At 34.6% G+C, this 17463-nt stretch overlaps 1 non-coding gene across 1 annotated transcript; it reads right to left on the bottom strand.

Annotated features, from left to right (window-relative positions):
- Positions 1 to 1548: 1548 nt before the first annotated feature.
- On the bottom strand, positions 1549 to 1655 carry LOC139895123 (small nucleolar RNA R71). The gene has a single exon (XR_011775589.1). It is a non-coding gene; the product is annotated as a small nucleolar RNA R71 (small nucleolar RNA).
- Positions 1656 to 17463: the final 15808 nt, after the last annotated feature.

The following is a 17463-nucleotide window of genomic DNA, read 5'->3' as shown; positions in this document are numbered from 1 at the left end:
TTATTAAAGCTAGACTTTTCGATTCAATTGGTTGTGTATTTGTTTGATAGGACGAGAGTTCATTGATTTAGTGCATAAATTTACAATTGGTTTGTCTTAATTGATTGTTTGCTTACTCGGAGATGAGAGTAAATTGAATTCAAAAGGCTAGACGAAATAGGGGTGAATTATACGCAACGAGAGTTGGTGTGATTGTGATTCGAGTCTTCATCTCAGTTGAACTGTTTAGTCACAATTAGGAGGTCTTAGACTACGGGGAATTCCGTGTCGTGTAATCTTAATTGAAGTGTTTGCACTGGGGAATTCCAGGTGAACCGACTAGATAATTCACATAAGTTAGATAATAACTGGGGCTTAATCTAAATGCATCCAATACTAGGTGGAAAAGGTCTAGACAAGCATTCGTTTTCCTAATTGTTTACAACTATCTTATTTTACTTGTTTGTTTGCTTTAAAGCTTAAATCTGAAAACACCAAAAATATTGTTCTTTCTTGTTATTAATTAAATCTATCTTTGATTTTGGCTAATCGTTAAATAGCCAACAAAACTATATCTCGTAATTTCCATTTTCTAGAATAACTTAGTTTAATTCCATTAGTTACAATCTTAATTTTCACGTCTGAACTGTCCTTGGAACGAGCTTGGATTTACCAACTTTATACTATTGCACGATCGGGTACACTGCCCGTTAGTGTGTAGTAATCCTTTTAACCGGTATTTCCCATAATTAATTTATAGAAGCGATTTCACACATCAAGTTTTTGGTGCCGCTGCCGGGGAAAGTTGTGTCGAAAATTAAGATTGTTATCTAATTATTCTTAGTTTAGTTATAGTTTATTATTTCTTTTCGTATATTCTCAGTTGAATCGGTGCGTTTAATCAGTTGTTAGTTGTGATTTAGCAGGTAACAGGTAGTGCATGCCACATACGCGTTCTTCTAATTCTCCGATTCTTCAGCCATTTGCAGAACCTGAAAGAGAGTTATTCAGAACGTTAAGTCACGAACAACAGTCTACAGTGGATTCATCTTTTTCTTCAAGTGCTAATATAATTAATTTGGGAAGTAGTTCTGAAACTGTGGTGCCCGATACACCACCTGAAATCAGAGAAGAAGAAGAATCTTACATTTCCTTAGATCTTTTCGTGACTGAAGATATGGCTGACCAAGAACAACCACCTCGTCCTCAGACTATGGCACAAAAGTTGAAGGCCATACGAGGGGCCAAGGCAATTCGATTACTCAACCGAACATCACTCAGCCTTTTCAAATTACAGGGCCGATCCTGAATTTGATTTTTTCTGATTGCCGATTTTATGGCAAGGATACTGAGGATGCTAACGAGCATCTTTGTAATTTTAATGATGTTTGCAATTTGTTTAAGTTGCATGAGGTTGCCGATACTTCAGTCAAGACAAGGCTTTTTCCTTGGACTCTTAAGGGAGAAGCCAAGAGATGGTTAGATAAGCAACCAGAGGGCATGATTACCTCTTGGGAGACTTTGGAGGATAAGTTTTTATCGAAGTTTTTTCCTGCGTCTCGAGCTGCTAGACTTCAAGCAGAAATTTCACAATTTAGACAAAAGAGCAGTGAGACATTATTTGATGCTTGGGATCGTTTTGCTACTTTGTTACGCTCATGTCCGCAACACGGGTTGAATGATTTACAGAAGGTTCAGATTTTCTACAAGGGTTGTGATATCCCAACTCGTCAGACTATTGATCAAGCAGCAGGTGGTACGTTAATGGATAAGACCGAAGAAGAGGCGCTAGAGATAATTGAAAAGCAAGCTGCTTACTCTCACGAATGGCATCAAGATCATGAGTCATTCCATTCAGCTTCAGTTAAGAAGACCGAAACCCATGGTGCATATGACGATTTTGGGTCTATAAGTGCTAAGTTGGATTCCTTTGGTAGGAATTTGGAGAAGAAAAATAAGGATATTCATGGTATGAAGGTGGGTTGTGAGTATTGTGGGGGATTGCATCTGGCAAAAGATTGTGATGCAGGTTTGACTATGAATCAGAAGGAAGAGATAGCTTATATTAGTCAGCAGAACAACAATCAGTTTCAGGGACGTGCACAGTTTAATAGGAATTTCAATAATTCCTATAATCCTCAAGGTAATCAAGGTTCGAGGTTTCAGCCAGGTTCTAGTAGAGGATATCAACAGCAAGCTCCCGGGTATTTTCAGAAACCCCAAGCCGAAGAGAAAAAGTCCAACCTTGAAGCTATGATCGAGAAGCTTGTGATATCTCAAACTCAGCTTGTTACTACTGTTACTCAGAACAATGAGAAGAATGACCAAATGTTTCGAAATCAACAAGCAGCGATTCAGAATCTTGAGAAACAAATTGGTCAGCTTGCTAGTCAGAATAATGTGAGGAAACCGGGGGAGTTACCGAGTAAGACCGATAACAACCCGAAGAATTTGCACGTTAATGCTATCACTACCCGCAGTGGTTTAGCATATGCTCCACCGAGTAAGCCCGATGAGGATGATTTACGAGTGCCGTTGGTTAAGGATAGTGAACCGGAGGGGGGTAAGGAGCCGAAACAGGTGATTGAGAAGGTTGTGAGGGTACCGGAAATTGTTGCTGCTAAACCGGTAGTTAAAGAATATCAACCACCGCTCCCATTCCTGAGGAAGCAGAGACTAGAGAAGCTGGAGGCAGAAAAGTCCATGTTTATGGACTTGATTAAAAAAGTTAACATTAATTTGCCTTTTATTGATGTGATTGCAGGTATGCCCAAGTATGCAAGGTTTCTTAAGGACTTGCTAACTAACAGGAAGAAGCTGGAGAACGTGTCTTCAGTCAGGTTGAATGCCGCATGCTCAGCGGTAGTTGCAAACAAGCTTCCTGAGAAGCTTGAGGATCCTGGGAGTTTTACCATTCCTTGTTTATTGGGTAACTTGGATTGTATGAGGGCGTTGGCAGATTTGGGGGCTAGCATAAATTTAATGCCCTACTCTATTTATTTGAAGCTAGACCCCAGGGAGTTGAAACCCACACGAATGGCTATTCAGCTAGCAGACCGCTCTATTAAATTCCCTCGTGGAATTATCGAGAATATGCTAGTTAAGACCGGGTCGTTGGTTTTCCCGGCCGATTTCGTGGTGTTAGATATGGAAATGGATGATAGGATTCCACTGATTTTGGGTCGGCCATTTTTAAATACTGCTAGGTGTATCATTGATGTTTATAGCCAACAGTTGACCCTTCGGATAGATAATTTGCATGCAACTTTCTCAATCGACCATACTTTAAAATACCCTGTGTACACCGACGATGTATGCTATTTTCTTAACACTGTGAATTTCCACTCTGAGTTGTTGTAGGAATTCCCAGAGTTACAGGGTTCAGGAGAATGTTCATTGGTTGAAATTGATGAAGAGTTGCAGGTTGAGGAGGTGGATATTTTGACCACCTTGATGGAAAACGGCTATGAGCTGACTGAGGAGGAGTTCAAAGAATTCGAGCGTGATGCGGATTACCGGAGCAAGTCTTCAATTGAAGAACCTCCCAAGTTAGAATTGAAGCCACTTCCAGATCATTTGGAATATGCTTATTTGCAGGAGGAATCTAAGCTCCCGGTAATTATTTCTTCTTCTCTTACTACAGGTCAGAAAACTGAGCTTGTAACCATGCTGCAGGCCCATAAACCGGCCATTGTGTGGAAGATTCACGACATTAAGGGTATTAGTCCCTCCTACTGCACCCACAAAATCCTCATGGAGGATAACTCCAAACCTGTGGTGCAACGTCAAAGGAGGTTGAACCCGCACATGCAAGATGTCGTGAAGAAAGAGATCATTAAGCTCCTCGATGCAGGTCTGATTTACCCGATCTATGACAGTCCTTGGATTATCCCGGTACACTGTGTACCTAAGAAAGGTGGTATGACTCTTACCACCAATGATAAAAATGAGTTAATTTCCACTAGGACTGTCACGGGGTGGCGTGTTTGTATTGACTATCGAAAGTTGAACGACGCCACACGCAAAGACCACTTCCCGTTACCTTTCATGGATCAAATGCTAGAGAGGTTAGCGGGAAATAGCTTTTATTGTTTTCTTGATGGTTTCTCGGGCTATTTCCAAATTCCTATCTCGCCCGAGGACCAGGAGAAAACTACTTTCACGTGTCCGTATGGCACATTTTCATACCGACGCATGCCCTTTGGCCTTTGTAACGCTCCGGCCACTTTTCAAAGGTGCATGATGGCCATATTCCACGATATGATAGAAGATTGCATGGAGGTGTTCATGGATGACTTTTCGGTCTTCGGTGACACTTTTGATTCATGCCTTCTTAACTTAGAAAGGATGTTGGTTAGGTGTGAGAAGTCCAATCTTGTGCTCAATTGGGAAAAGTGCCATTTCATGGTACAAGGGGGCATAGTTCTCGGGCACAAGATTTCTAAGAACGGTATAGAGGTGGATCCCGCAAAGGTAACCGCTATTAAGAACCTTCCACCTCCCACCGATGTTAAGGGTGTTAGGAGTTTCCTCGGGCGCGCCGGTTTTTACCGGCGATTCATTAAAGATTTTTCAAAAATTGCCAACTTGATGAATAAACTCCTCGAAAAGGACACCCCATGGAACTTCTCCGAAGAGTGCCAAAAGGCATTCGAATATTTGAAGGAGAAACTCATCAATGCACCAATCATAATTGCTCCGAATTGGTCCCTTCCGTTTGAGCTTATGTGCGATGCATCCGATTTCGCTGTTGGCTCTGTTTTGGGTTGATAGTGCTCCAAATGAACATATATTTAGTAGCAATATCCTCCCAATATGTAAATTATTTAGTTGTAATTGTCCTATTTTAAGTTGTAATCGTTTATATTAAATAAGATCGAAGACAAAAGGCGAAAACGACGATTTGAAGACGCAAATGACCAAAAAGCTCAAATGTACAAGATACAATCCAAGTGGTTCAATTTATTGATGAGAAACGTCTAAAAATGACAAAAGTACAAGTTGTGGAACGCAAAGTACAAGATATTAAATTATACGAAAGGACGTTCAAAAATCCGAAACCGGGACCTGAGCCAACTATCAACGCCCGACGCAACGGACCAAAAATTATGAGTCTACTATGCACAAGAATATAATATAATATATATATAATTATATAAAATTATATATATTATATTATATAATTAAATATAACGTCGACAAGCTAGAAAACAAAACAATTGGGTATGGCCAGACTGGCCATGCGATCGCATGAGATTAACACTGAGAACCCATGCGATCGCATGGGCCTCAGGATCAGACCACATCTATAAAGGGCAACGAGTTTTGGCCATAAAAAAATAATAATAATACTCTGTAATAAATAAATAAATAAATATATATATATATATATATATATATATATATATATATATATATATATATATATAATATATATATATAGTATAGGGTAGTTTTATATTAGATTAGTTCGGGTTATGTAAAGGTTATTTTACGGGTTTTAAAGTCGGAGCTCTGTCTGTGTAACACTACGCGATAAATAATCAATGTAAGCTATGTTCTCCTTTTTAAATTAATGTCTCATACTTAAGTTATTATTATGCTTATTTGAGCCAAAGTAATCATGATGTTGGACTAAATATTAAAGAAGGGGTAATTGGGCTTTGTACCTTAATTGGGGTTTGGATAAAAGAACGACACTTGTGGAAATTAGACTATGGGCTATTAATGGGCTTTATATTTGTTTAACTAAATGATAGTTTGTTAATTTTAATATAAAGATTTACAATTGGACGTCCCTATAAATAACCATATACACTCGATCGGACACGATGGGCGGGATATTTATATGTACGAATAATCGTTCATTTAACCGGACACGGGAATGGATTAATAGTCTATGGAATTATTAAAACAGGGGTGAAATTATGTACAAGGACACTTGGCATAATTGATAACAAAGTATTAAAACCTTGGGTTACACGCAGTCGATATCCTGGTGTAATTATTAAACAAAGTATTAAAACCTTGTTACAGTTTAAGTCCCCAATTAGTTGGAATATTTGACTTCGGGTATAAGGATAATTTGACGAGGACACTCGCACTTTAAATTTATGACTGATGGACTGTTATGGACAAAAATCAGACGGACATATTAAATAATCCAGGACAAAGGACAATTAACCCATGGGCATAAAATTAAAATCAACACGTCAACCATCATGGTTACGGAAGTTTAAATAAGCATAATATATTTTATTTCATATTTCATCGTACTTTTATTTACTCGCTATTTTATTTAACGTCATTTATTTATTGTCATTTATTTTTCGCTACTTTAATTATCGTCATTTATATTTTGCATTAGGGTTTAATTGTAACTTAAAATATAAAATCGACAAACCAGTCATTAAACGGTAAACCCCCTTTTATATATTATCAATATAATACATTTTGTACAAATATAATTGTTTAAAAATATAGTGTGCAATAAGCCCGCTCCCTGTGGAACGAACCAGACTTACTAAAAACTATACTACTCTACGATTAGGTACACTGCCTATAGTGTTGTAGCAAGGTTTAGGTATATCCATTCTCTAAATAAATAAATATCTTGTGTAAAAATGTATCGTATTTAATAGTATTTCCTTGTAAAAATTAATAGCTATTTTCTATATACCTCGCACGACATCAAGTTTTTGGCGCCGCTGCCGGGGACTCGGCGAAACGCTATATTTTTAATATATATTTGTATACATATATTTATATATCATTTAAAAAAAAAAAAAACCTAGAACCCAGACCCATGCGATCGCATGAGCCGGGTGTTGTAAAGCCATGCGATCGCATGGCCTGATCTGACACGCCAGAAACCCTATTTCAGCATTTATTACGGGGTATTATTTAGTATTATTATTATTATTATTTAGGGTTATTTATAATAATATTTAGTTTTAGTTTTAATTTAATTTGTAATTTAAGTTTTAATTAGTTTTATAATTATAAAAAAATTAATACTTTTATAAAATATATAATATAAAAATAATATTTTTATAAAATATATATTTTTATCATTTTAATTACAATTTGTATTTTTATCGTTTATTCGTAATATTTGTATTTTTATCGTTCGTAATTAGTTTTAAGACTAGTATTTTGCCGTAGCTTATTTTATATTTCTAGATTTTTAGGTTTTGCCGTAAAATCACTTAAGTGCCTTTTCTTTAGATTAAGATTTAGGTGCTTTAGAATTTTGCGACGCTGTTTATAAATTTTAGTACATTTTAAGTTTCGACGTTTTTCTTTCTTATTTTTATTTTTCGACGTTTTTCGACGCGCTTCTTTTTCTTTCTTATTTCTCGACGATCTAGTTTTTAGGACATAGAATTTTCTATTTCTTCTCTAAAATTTCAAAAACGAAAAAATTATTTTAAGCGGTTAAATTGATAGACATCCAAATTTTCTGGTTCGTAGTAATAGTTGGATTTGTTAGTGGCTGAGTTGTGAGCTTCCGATTTAAAGGGTTCTAGCTCCCTGCTGCATCTATTGGCTATTCGAAACATGGGCAAAATCAGAAAAGTCTATTAATTTGATAACTTATATAATTTTTATTTTTATAACTAATAGGATAATTAAGTAAATGCACCACATTGTAGCTAAAATTTGGTAAAAAAAGCGCATTATGGAAAATCTCGAGAATATTTTGGAAACTCTTTATGACATCCGAAATCAATTTAATCAATACTCTCAAACGGGTGTTGATGACAATTCGTTCGGTCAATCTTGGATCACGAATGACGAAACAATAACTGGTTGTGAAATCTGTGGAGATTATCATTCAACATGGGAATGTTATTATTATGTTCCTATGGAAAATTACGCACCCATGGAACCTGAATGGAATGATTATGAGGAATACAATTCAAATTGGGATTATTCCCAAGAATATTTCCAAACTCAACAACCAGAAGACGAGGAAAATTATGTGTCTGAAAATTCTTTAGATTATATGAAAATCAAACTCGAAGAACTTGATGCTCAAAATGAACAAATGAGAAAGTTTGTAAATAGGCAAGCTGAAACTCTATTAGACTACACACCTGTTGATCTGAGGAGTCATGTACAAGAAAATCTCATATCATCGAATTTTGTTGAATTCGAGAGCTCCGAAATCACCAACTATCCCGATGATACTTTTTATTCAGCTTTACCAATTTCACAACATATCGACACATTAGCCTCTACCGACGAAATCATCGATCAATCAATGAATGAACAAGAAGTAAGGGTGACAAATTTGTACTCTTGGGAAAACGATAACGTTGAAAATTTTACCCCCGAGACCAAAGTGGTGGAACCGATAAGTACCGTTAAAGAAGAAGAATCTACTTCGATCCCGGAATTCACCATTCCACAACCTTCCAACCCAATATTCTTAATAGACGAGTCATCTACTGAAGATGAACTACGGGCTGTAATAGATAATGACACCTTGGATTTCATCCAATTGGGTAATAGAGGTGAAACCTTTGATCCCGAGAATAAAAGGAAGAAAATGTTAGGAATTTTCCACCCTATAGTATGTATGTCGGTGTATATCGATCCATTTGACCAAGAACCAGAAAAGAGACATATCCATTTACTAAAAGCTACACTTAAAAAAGAATTAAGTAGTGAAGATCGGGTGGGTTTAAACTTTAAACCCATTGATATATTTTATACCACCCGAGATGTAAATAACTGGCTCACTATTTTAATTCGTGGAACTTATTCTACCGACTTCACATATCGTCAGCTAAGTGTGGGGAAGTCTAACCCCACTTAACGTTAAATTAGGGGTTCGGGTTAGTGCATAACTCGTTAATAAACATGCATAATAAGTAAGGGTAAAAGACGCATTTTCAAATATTAACAAACAGCTCAGAAAATCAGCCGTTTTTGAAGAAGAAAAAAAAAACATGTGTGATAAAACAAGAAGGGATGAACGATGAGGCGCGCCATCTATCATTCGACGAGCTTTGTAATTACAAAACTGGGTATCTTTAACTACTTTTCTGCACTAATCACCCTCATGAATTTATAATTAGAGTCTGATTTCATGCAAATGAGGGCATTGCATGATCTCAAGTGTGGGGAAGGGTTATAAATTCTCTCAGGTTTACACTTGGTTTAATGGCCAAATTTTGTGAAAATTTGAAAAAAATTTCAACTAAATGAATTCAAAATCATGTTTATACATATTTATGAACGATGAAAACTAGGTGTTAATACCGAAATTATCGTTACCTCGGAAAGGACATAAAATTGAGAAACAACCTAAAACACTTGAATTCATTTAAAATGGAATAAAGGAGAATAAAAAGGCAAAGAAAGAAACTAAGTGTGGGGAGAATGTACCAAGTTATTCAATTAAAAAAAACTATCTATCACATGTTTCTGTAAAGTTATTGCAGGTGCTTTTGTTTTGGACTAAATTGACTGTTTTACCCGCAATATTATAATAATAAAAAAAAAGATGGATCTACACGATGAATCAATTCCATCATTAAATGGAAGTAAAGTCTTCCGAAAAAGACACGCGCTTCTTGATTTAGTCAAGAAGTTGTCGTCCAGACCAGCTGTAGGTTGACGAAAAATCTAGAAAAGTCATCTCTAAAATCAGCAGGAAATCCACGGACCTCAGCATCAAACAGGGTCGCCAAGTGGTCAGACTTATCCTAACCATGAGAGGATCTGTCTCGTAAAATGGGGAGGGCGCCGTGCAAATTAGCTTGATAAGACTAATGAATCAGATCCCCAGAAAGGATAATCTCCTTAAAGATTAAAAATCAGCTTTTAAGACTGATATTACTCAATCCTAGAGATTGACCTTAAAGATTGAGAATTACAAACTCATGGAATTCGATGATATCTAAACTCGAGCTTGAACGAGAAAATATTTTGATCAAATTAAAACCGATTTGTTTTCTAAAAACCCATTTTTAATTCGTTCATTACCATTGAACGTGAAATCCTAGGAATTCACCTAGAATTCATTAGGTCACCTGAACCAATTCGGGTGTCAACCGTAAGAATGGTGGTTGCATAGCATGGTCGAAGAAAGGACCTTGTGCCAGACCGAAAAAAAATTATAGGGTGATCTTTACTATTGCTCCTACAAAGGATAGTAATTGTATCCGACACGTTTTAGACCATGAACAAATGCATGTCATTAAACATTGCCTTAACAGTTTCTTGTTCATCGCTTTCCTTTACAACCAGACGGTAGTTTGCCGAAAGGTAATATACGGGACAAGTATACTGGACGTGTTGCTTTCCCAATACAAGGTTAGCAAGTAGGTGACACAAAACCATAAGTTTTGAGCTAAAATTTTCAAATCTGAAACCCACAAAAACATTTTGCAAACATCGGTGAAGGGGTATTCCGGAAAACTTATCTAGGGTAAAAGCTAGAATGAATTTTCAAAAGATCAAATGTTTTCATAAAGATCCAATTTCCTTAAGGATCTAAATTTTTATAGTCATGTGGGACTGTAAACCACATCGTTACTATCATTGTTTATACCGCCGTATCAAAATCACTAATGTATAAAGTGTGAAGAATAAAGAAGTGATTCGTGTGATTTAATTTCAAGTTCTGTATTGCTTGAGGACAAGCAACGTTCAAGTGTGGGGATATTTGATAGTGCTCCAAATGAACATATATTTAGTAGCAATATCCTCCCAATATGTAAATTATTTAGTTGTAATTGTCCTATTTTAAGTTGTAATCGTTTATATTAAATAAGATCGAAGACAAAAGGCGAAAACGACGATTTGAAGACGCAAATGACCAAAAAGCTCAAATGTACAAGATACAATCCAAGTGGTTCAATTTATTGATGAGAAACGTCTAAAAATGACAAAAGTACAAGTTGCGGAACGCAAAGTACAAGATATTAAATTATACGAAAGGACGTTCAAAAATCCGAAACCGGGACCTGAGCCAACTATCAACGCCCGACGCAACGGACCAAAAATTATGAGTCTACTATGCACAAGAATATAATATAATATATATATAATTATATAAAATTATATATATTATATTATATAATTAAATATAACGTCGACAAGCTAGAAAACAAAGCAATTGGGTATGGCCAGACTGGCCATGCGATCGCATGAGATTAACACTGAGAACCCATGCGATCGCATGGGCCTCAGGATCAGACCACATCTATAAAAGGCAACGAGTTTTGGCCATAAAAAAATAATAATAATACTCTGTAATAAATAAATAAATAAATATATATATATATATATATATATATATATATATATATATATATATATATATATATATATAGTATAGGGTAGTTTTATATTAGATTAGTTCGGGTTATGTAAAGGTTATTTTACGGGTTTTAAAGTCGGAGCTCTGTCCGTGTAACACTACACGATAAATAATCAATGTAAGCTATGTTCTCCTTTTTAAATTAATGTCTCGTACTTAAGTTATTACTATGCTTATTTGAGCCAAAGTAATCATGATGTTGGACTAAATATTAAAGAAGGGGTAATTGGGCTTTGTACCTTAATTGGGGTTTGGACAAAAGAACGACACTTGTGGGAATTAGACTATGGGCTATTAATGGGCTTTATATTTGTTTAACTAAAGGATAGTTTGTTAATTTTAATATAAAGATTTACAATTGGACGTCCCTATAAATAACCATATACACTCGATCGGACACGATGGGCGGGATATTTATATGTACGAATAATCGTTCATTTAACCGGACACGGGAATGGATTAATAGTCTATGGAATTATTAAAACAGGGGTGAAATTATGTACAAGGACACTTGGCATAATTGATAACAAAGTATTAAAACCTTGGGTTACACGCAGTCGATATCCTGGTGTAATTATTAAACAAAGTATTAAAACCTTGTTACAGTTCAAGTCCCCAATTAGTTGGAATATTTGACTTCGGGTATAAGGATAATTTGACGAGGACACTCGCACTTTAAATTTATGACCGATGGACTGTTATGGACAAAAATCAGACGGACATATTAAATAATCCAGGACAAAGGACAATTAACCCATGGGCATAAAATTAAAATCAACACGTCAACCATCATGGTTACGGAAGTTTAAATAAGCATAATATATTTTATTTCATATTTCATCGTACTTTTATTTACTCGCTATTTTATTTAACGTCATTTATTTATTGTCATTTATTTTTCGCTACTTTAATTATCGTCATTTATATTTTGCATTAGGTTTTAATTGTAACTTAAAATATAAAATCGACAAACCAGTCATTAAACGGTAAACCCCCTTTTATATATTATCAATATAATACATTTTGTACAAATATAATTGTTTAAAAATATAGTGTGCAATAAGCCCGCTCCCTGTGGAACGAACCAGACTTACTAAAAACTATACTACTCTACGATAAGGTACACTGCCTATAGTGTTGTAGCAAGGTTTAGGTATATCCATTCTCTAAATAAATAAATATCTTGTGTAAAAATGTATCGTATTTAATAGTATTTCCTTGTAAAAATTAATAGCTATTTTCTATATACCTCGCACGACATCATGGGTCAAAGGGTCGAGAAGCATTTTCGACCCATTTATTATGCAAGCAAGACCTTGCAAGGAGCGCAATTGAATTATACTACCACTGAAAAAGAGCTCCTTGCGGTGGTCTTTTCGTTTGATAAGTTCCGGTCCTACTTAGTCTTGTCTAAGACTATTGTTTTTACGGACCATTCTGCTTTAAAGTATCTTTTCGCCAAACCGGATGCCAAACCTAGACTGTTTAGATGGATCTTGCTTTTGCATGAATTCGATGTTGAAATCCGGGATAAAAAGGGTGCCGAGAACTTAGCGGCAGATCACCTTTCACGTCTTGAGAACCCCTCCCGTGAGGTTCTCGATGAGACTACTATTCATGATGATTTTCCCGATGAATATCTCATGAAGGTGGAGGAGTGTGAAGACCCTTGGTTCGTTGATTTTGCGAATTACTTGGTTGGTGGGTTCTTAGAAAAAGGTTGGTCACATCATAAACGTAAGAAATTCTTTAGTGACCTTAAGTATTATTTTTGGGAGGACTCTTATCTCTTTAGGCGGTGTTCCGATGGAATGATCCGCCGGTGTGTTTCCAGAGAAGAATGCGAACGCATTCTTGTCCAATGTCATCATGGTCCGACAGGTGGGCATTATGGTATGATGACACGGGAATTTTCGACTAAATTTAAACTTAAATCTTATATGATTTCGACACGATAAGCAAAGTCTGTTATGTTAAGTCACAAAAGTTGTGAACTAGTTTCATATATTTAATTGACTTTCGACTGTTCCCGACGATTCACGAACAACTATTTGTAAATAGATACATATATAAATATATATTATAATTTGAAATATTATTGGAACTATTGTATGATTAAATTGTTGGAAATAAATACGTAAAATAATATGCAATGTAATGAAAACTATTATTATAAATATATAAATATATATATATATAATTATGTGTATAAATATTACTTGTAAATATATAAATTATATTAAACCTAATTGCTTAAGAATATATAATATATTTATTTTTGTAGTTAAACATGCTATTTAAAACTGTTTATATATAGAAAGAGAATATATTAAAAAATAAATGATTTTGAACTTAATTAGTAAACGTCTATAACACTCGGTTGACATTTCGTTAGCATTCATATAGATTTAACATGAATTTATGAAAATCTAAAATAAAAGTTGAACTGTAAATCAATTACAAAGATTTCAGATTTGTTAAAAATATTTTTACCTTTTTAAATTTAAATATTAGTACTCCGTACATATAAATCAGAACAGAAAATAAATAATTTTCGAACCTTTTTGACCAGGTTTCAAACAGGTAATGAGTGAAATAATTAAATATGTTTAATCTAAAAATTTGGAATTTTTAAGAACACTTTTATCCGTAACTGTTTAGCAATGGACACACCCCGTGAAAACTGTCGGTAGAATAAACCAAATAATTCGATCATGTTACTGTTTAAGGATGACTTTGCTAATTTCATTTCAAATGACACGTTATTATTTTTCTATTATAATACAATTATTACTATGCTGAGTTGTTTTCTACTTCCCACTTGTTTCATAAAGGGAACCATTGAATCATATTATTTGAATGAACACAAATATAGTACTGCACTCTTCCTCTTTATTTATACAAGTGGTATTTATATATTTACATATTACATATAGATATACATATTTTAAGTTGATCAATTAAAGTTAGCACTAAATTACCACACAACTAACACCCATTTGCAAATTTTCTGTTCTTCATTCTTCTTCATTTGAACCACCATAAACCATCGCCAAACACTACTGTATTTTCTTTCCTATTTATTCCGGTTACCTTCACCCTTTGTGAACCACCAAGCATCACTCTTCCACCGCCACTTTGTACCACCGGGGACACCCCTAACCACCAATAAACCACTACCACCTCGTGATTCATCAACCAAGCAACACAACCGGTAATCATCTCAACTCGCCACCACCACCCTAAAACCCATCTAAAACACCACCCAAGTTTTCTTTTCTCGTTTCTTTCTTCTTGACGAACTCAAATCCATCACCAACATCATCATCATCATAAGCTACTGTGTGTTTCCACTTTTCTGTCGAGCATCACCCCAACAGCCCATAATGATGCTCGCTAACCGCTGTACCTTCTACTGTTCCGGCCAGATTATTGTTCAACCTGAAAAACCAATCGAAACCCACTCAAACCTTTCCATAACCTTAGTTGGTCGTGACTGCAATTGTATTTATTTATTTATTATTATTATTATTATTATTATTATTTTCTTTTTCTCCTTTTTCTGTTCAAGGTCACCCCACTAGAAAACCATGAAAATCATCACAACGAGCTGCTATTCGAACCCATCTGTTTAGTTTTCCGGTCTAGTGTTTCTGTTCCTGTGTCACCATGGATGAGATAATGAACAATGCATGTTATACGAATGATACTGTTGATTCGAGATGGTGGACGCATGATATTGAGGTACGGTATAATGATAACGATGATGATATTTGATAAAGATGATGATGATGTATTAAGTGATGCTGTTAGAAAACTATCAGACTAAAGTCACGGGTTTGTGTTTGGTATTGTTTTATATCGCGCCATTTAAAATATATCACACAAATGGGTTTAGATAATATAGATTATTGGGCCATATTCCTTTTTGGTATTCTTGGGCCGTGTCCCTGTTGAGTTTTTAGGCCGAGAGTCCGATTTTATTTGCCATTGAGATAATAAGATATTGATGATGAGTTGATTTAGAAAAAGAAGAAACAGAAACGGTGTTAAATGAATTAAGTTATGGTTTAATCAGAAAATCAAGAATGGAGTAGTGGTTTAGGAGTGTTTGCTAGTGAGCTAGAGGTCGCGGGTTCAAGCCTCATCTCGGGCACTTCTTTTTAGAAAAAGATCCTAAGGGTATACACTTTTATTATTATCATTATTATTATTATTATTATTATTATTATTATTATTATTATTATTATTATTATTATTATTATTATTATTATTATTATTATTATTATTATTATTACTACTACTACTACTACAACTACTACTAATATTATTAAATACATAATAAGAAAAATAGAAAATATGATAACTATATCATGAATATAATTATAAGTAATCCTTATTAAAAGATTATATTTATAAGTTATGTAAATATTAATAAATATAAAACCATTTCTATTTTAAATACTAATTTAACTTATATAACCTTAAATATATAAAAACGTATTTTGAAATAAGTATCTAATAAATTTAATTAACTTTTTAATTATTAAAATATTAAGACGAATATGAAAGTATATATATACATAACAATTAAAATATAGATTGTACTAAAATAAGTTCTTTATATTATTTGATATCTATTATTAATATAGGTTCGTGAATCCGAGGCCAACCCTGTATTGTTCAAAATCGTCATATGTATTTTTACTACAAAATACAGTATGGTGAGTTCATTTGATTCCTTTTTTTTGCTCTTTACATTTTTGGGACTGAGAATACATGCAAAATGCTTTATTAACTGTTTTACAATATTTATATGCGTGAGTTTTCATTTTCTCCCTTTTTAAATGCTTTCGCAATATATATTTTTGGGACTGAGAATACATGCGCTGTTTTTATAAATGCTTTACGAAATAGACACAAGTAATCGAAACTACATTCTATGGTTGGATTATCTAATCGAATATGCCCTTTCTATAAAGTCTGGTAATCTAAGAATTAGGGAACAGACACCCTAATTGACGCGAACTCTAAAGATAGATCTATCGGGCCCAACAAGCCCCATCCAAAGTGCCGGATGCTTAGTACTTCGAAATTTATATCATGTCCGAAGGAGGATCCCGGAATGATGGGGATATTCTTATATGCATATTGTGAATGTCGATTACCAAGTGTTCAATCCATATGAATGATATTTTGTCTCTATGCATGGGACGTATGTTTATGAGAAATGGAAATATGAAATCTTGTGGTCTATTAAAATTATGAAATGATTATTTATGTTAAACTAATGAGCTCACCAACCTTTTGGTTGACACTTGAAAGCATGTTTATTCTCAGGTACGAAAGAAATCTTCTGCTGTGCATTTGCTCATCTTATAGATATTACTTGGGGTCATTCATGGCATATTTCAAAAGACGTTGCATTCGAATCATCGAGTTCATCAAGATTACTATTAAGTTAATTATATTTAGATATATTATGAAATGGTATGCATGTCTGTCAACTGTCGATGTACATGAAAGTTTGTCTTTTAAAAACGAATGCAATGTTTGTAAAATGTATCATATAGAGGTCAAGTACCTCGCGATGTAATCAACTGTTGGGAATTGTTTATAATCAATATGGACTTCGTTCGGATGGATTAGGACGGGTCCTTTCAGTTGGTATCAGAGCGGTGGTCTTAGCGAACTAGGTCTTGCATTAGCGTGCCTAACTGATAGTCGTTAGGATGCATTAGTGAGTCTGGACTTCGACCGTGTCTGCATGTCAAAAGTTTTGCTTATCATTTTTCGGAAAACATCTGCTTATCATCCTTAGAAAATTACCTACTCATTATTCTTAGTCTAGACACATTTTACTGCATTGACTGCATGAATAGTGTATAGACAAAATTCATATCTTAGCGTATCTGACAATTCATATCTTAGTGTATCTGTTACTGTAGACCTTGCCTGATATCTCTCGTAAATTTCTCCTTAATTTAAGGGATCCTGGTACTATATATATCTATGCAAATTATGCATTGAGAATACCATCTAACTATCAATTGATGCCACTAAACTCTTCATACCAAAAATCTTTCCTGAGATCGTTTAAGATGGCCTCTACGAATCGACCAAGTTCCTCTGACTCCGAAGACAGCGTG

This window comes from Rutidosis leptorrhynchoides, chromosome 2 (genome assembly GCF_046630445.1).
Source record: "Rutidosis leptorrhynchoides isolate AG116_Rl617_1_P2 chromosome 2, CSIRO_AGI_Rlap_v1, whole genome shotgun sequence".
Lineage (NCBI taxonomy): Eukaryota > Viridiplantae > Streptophyta > Magnoliopsida > Asterales > Asteraceae > Rutidosis > Rutidosis leptorrhynchoides.
The sequence above is the reverse complement of the archived record's forward strand: the minus strand, read 5'-3'. Positions and strand labels throughout refer to the sequence as shown.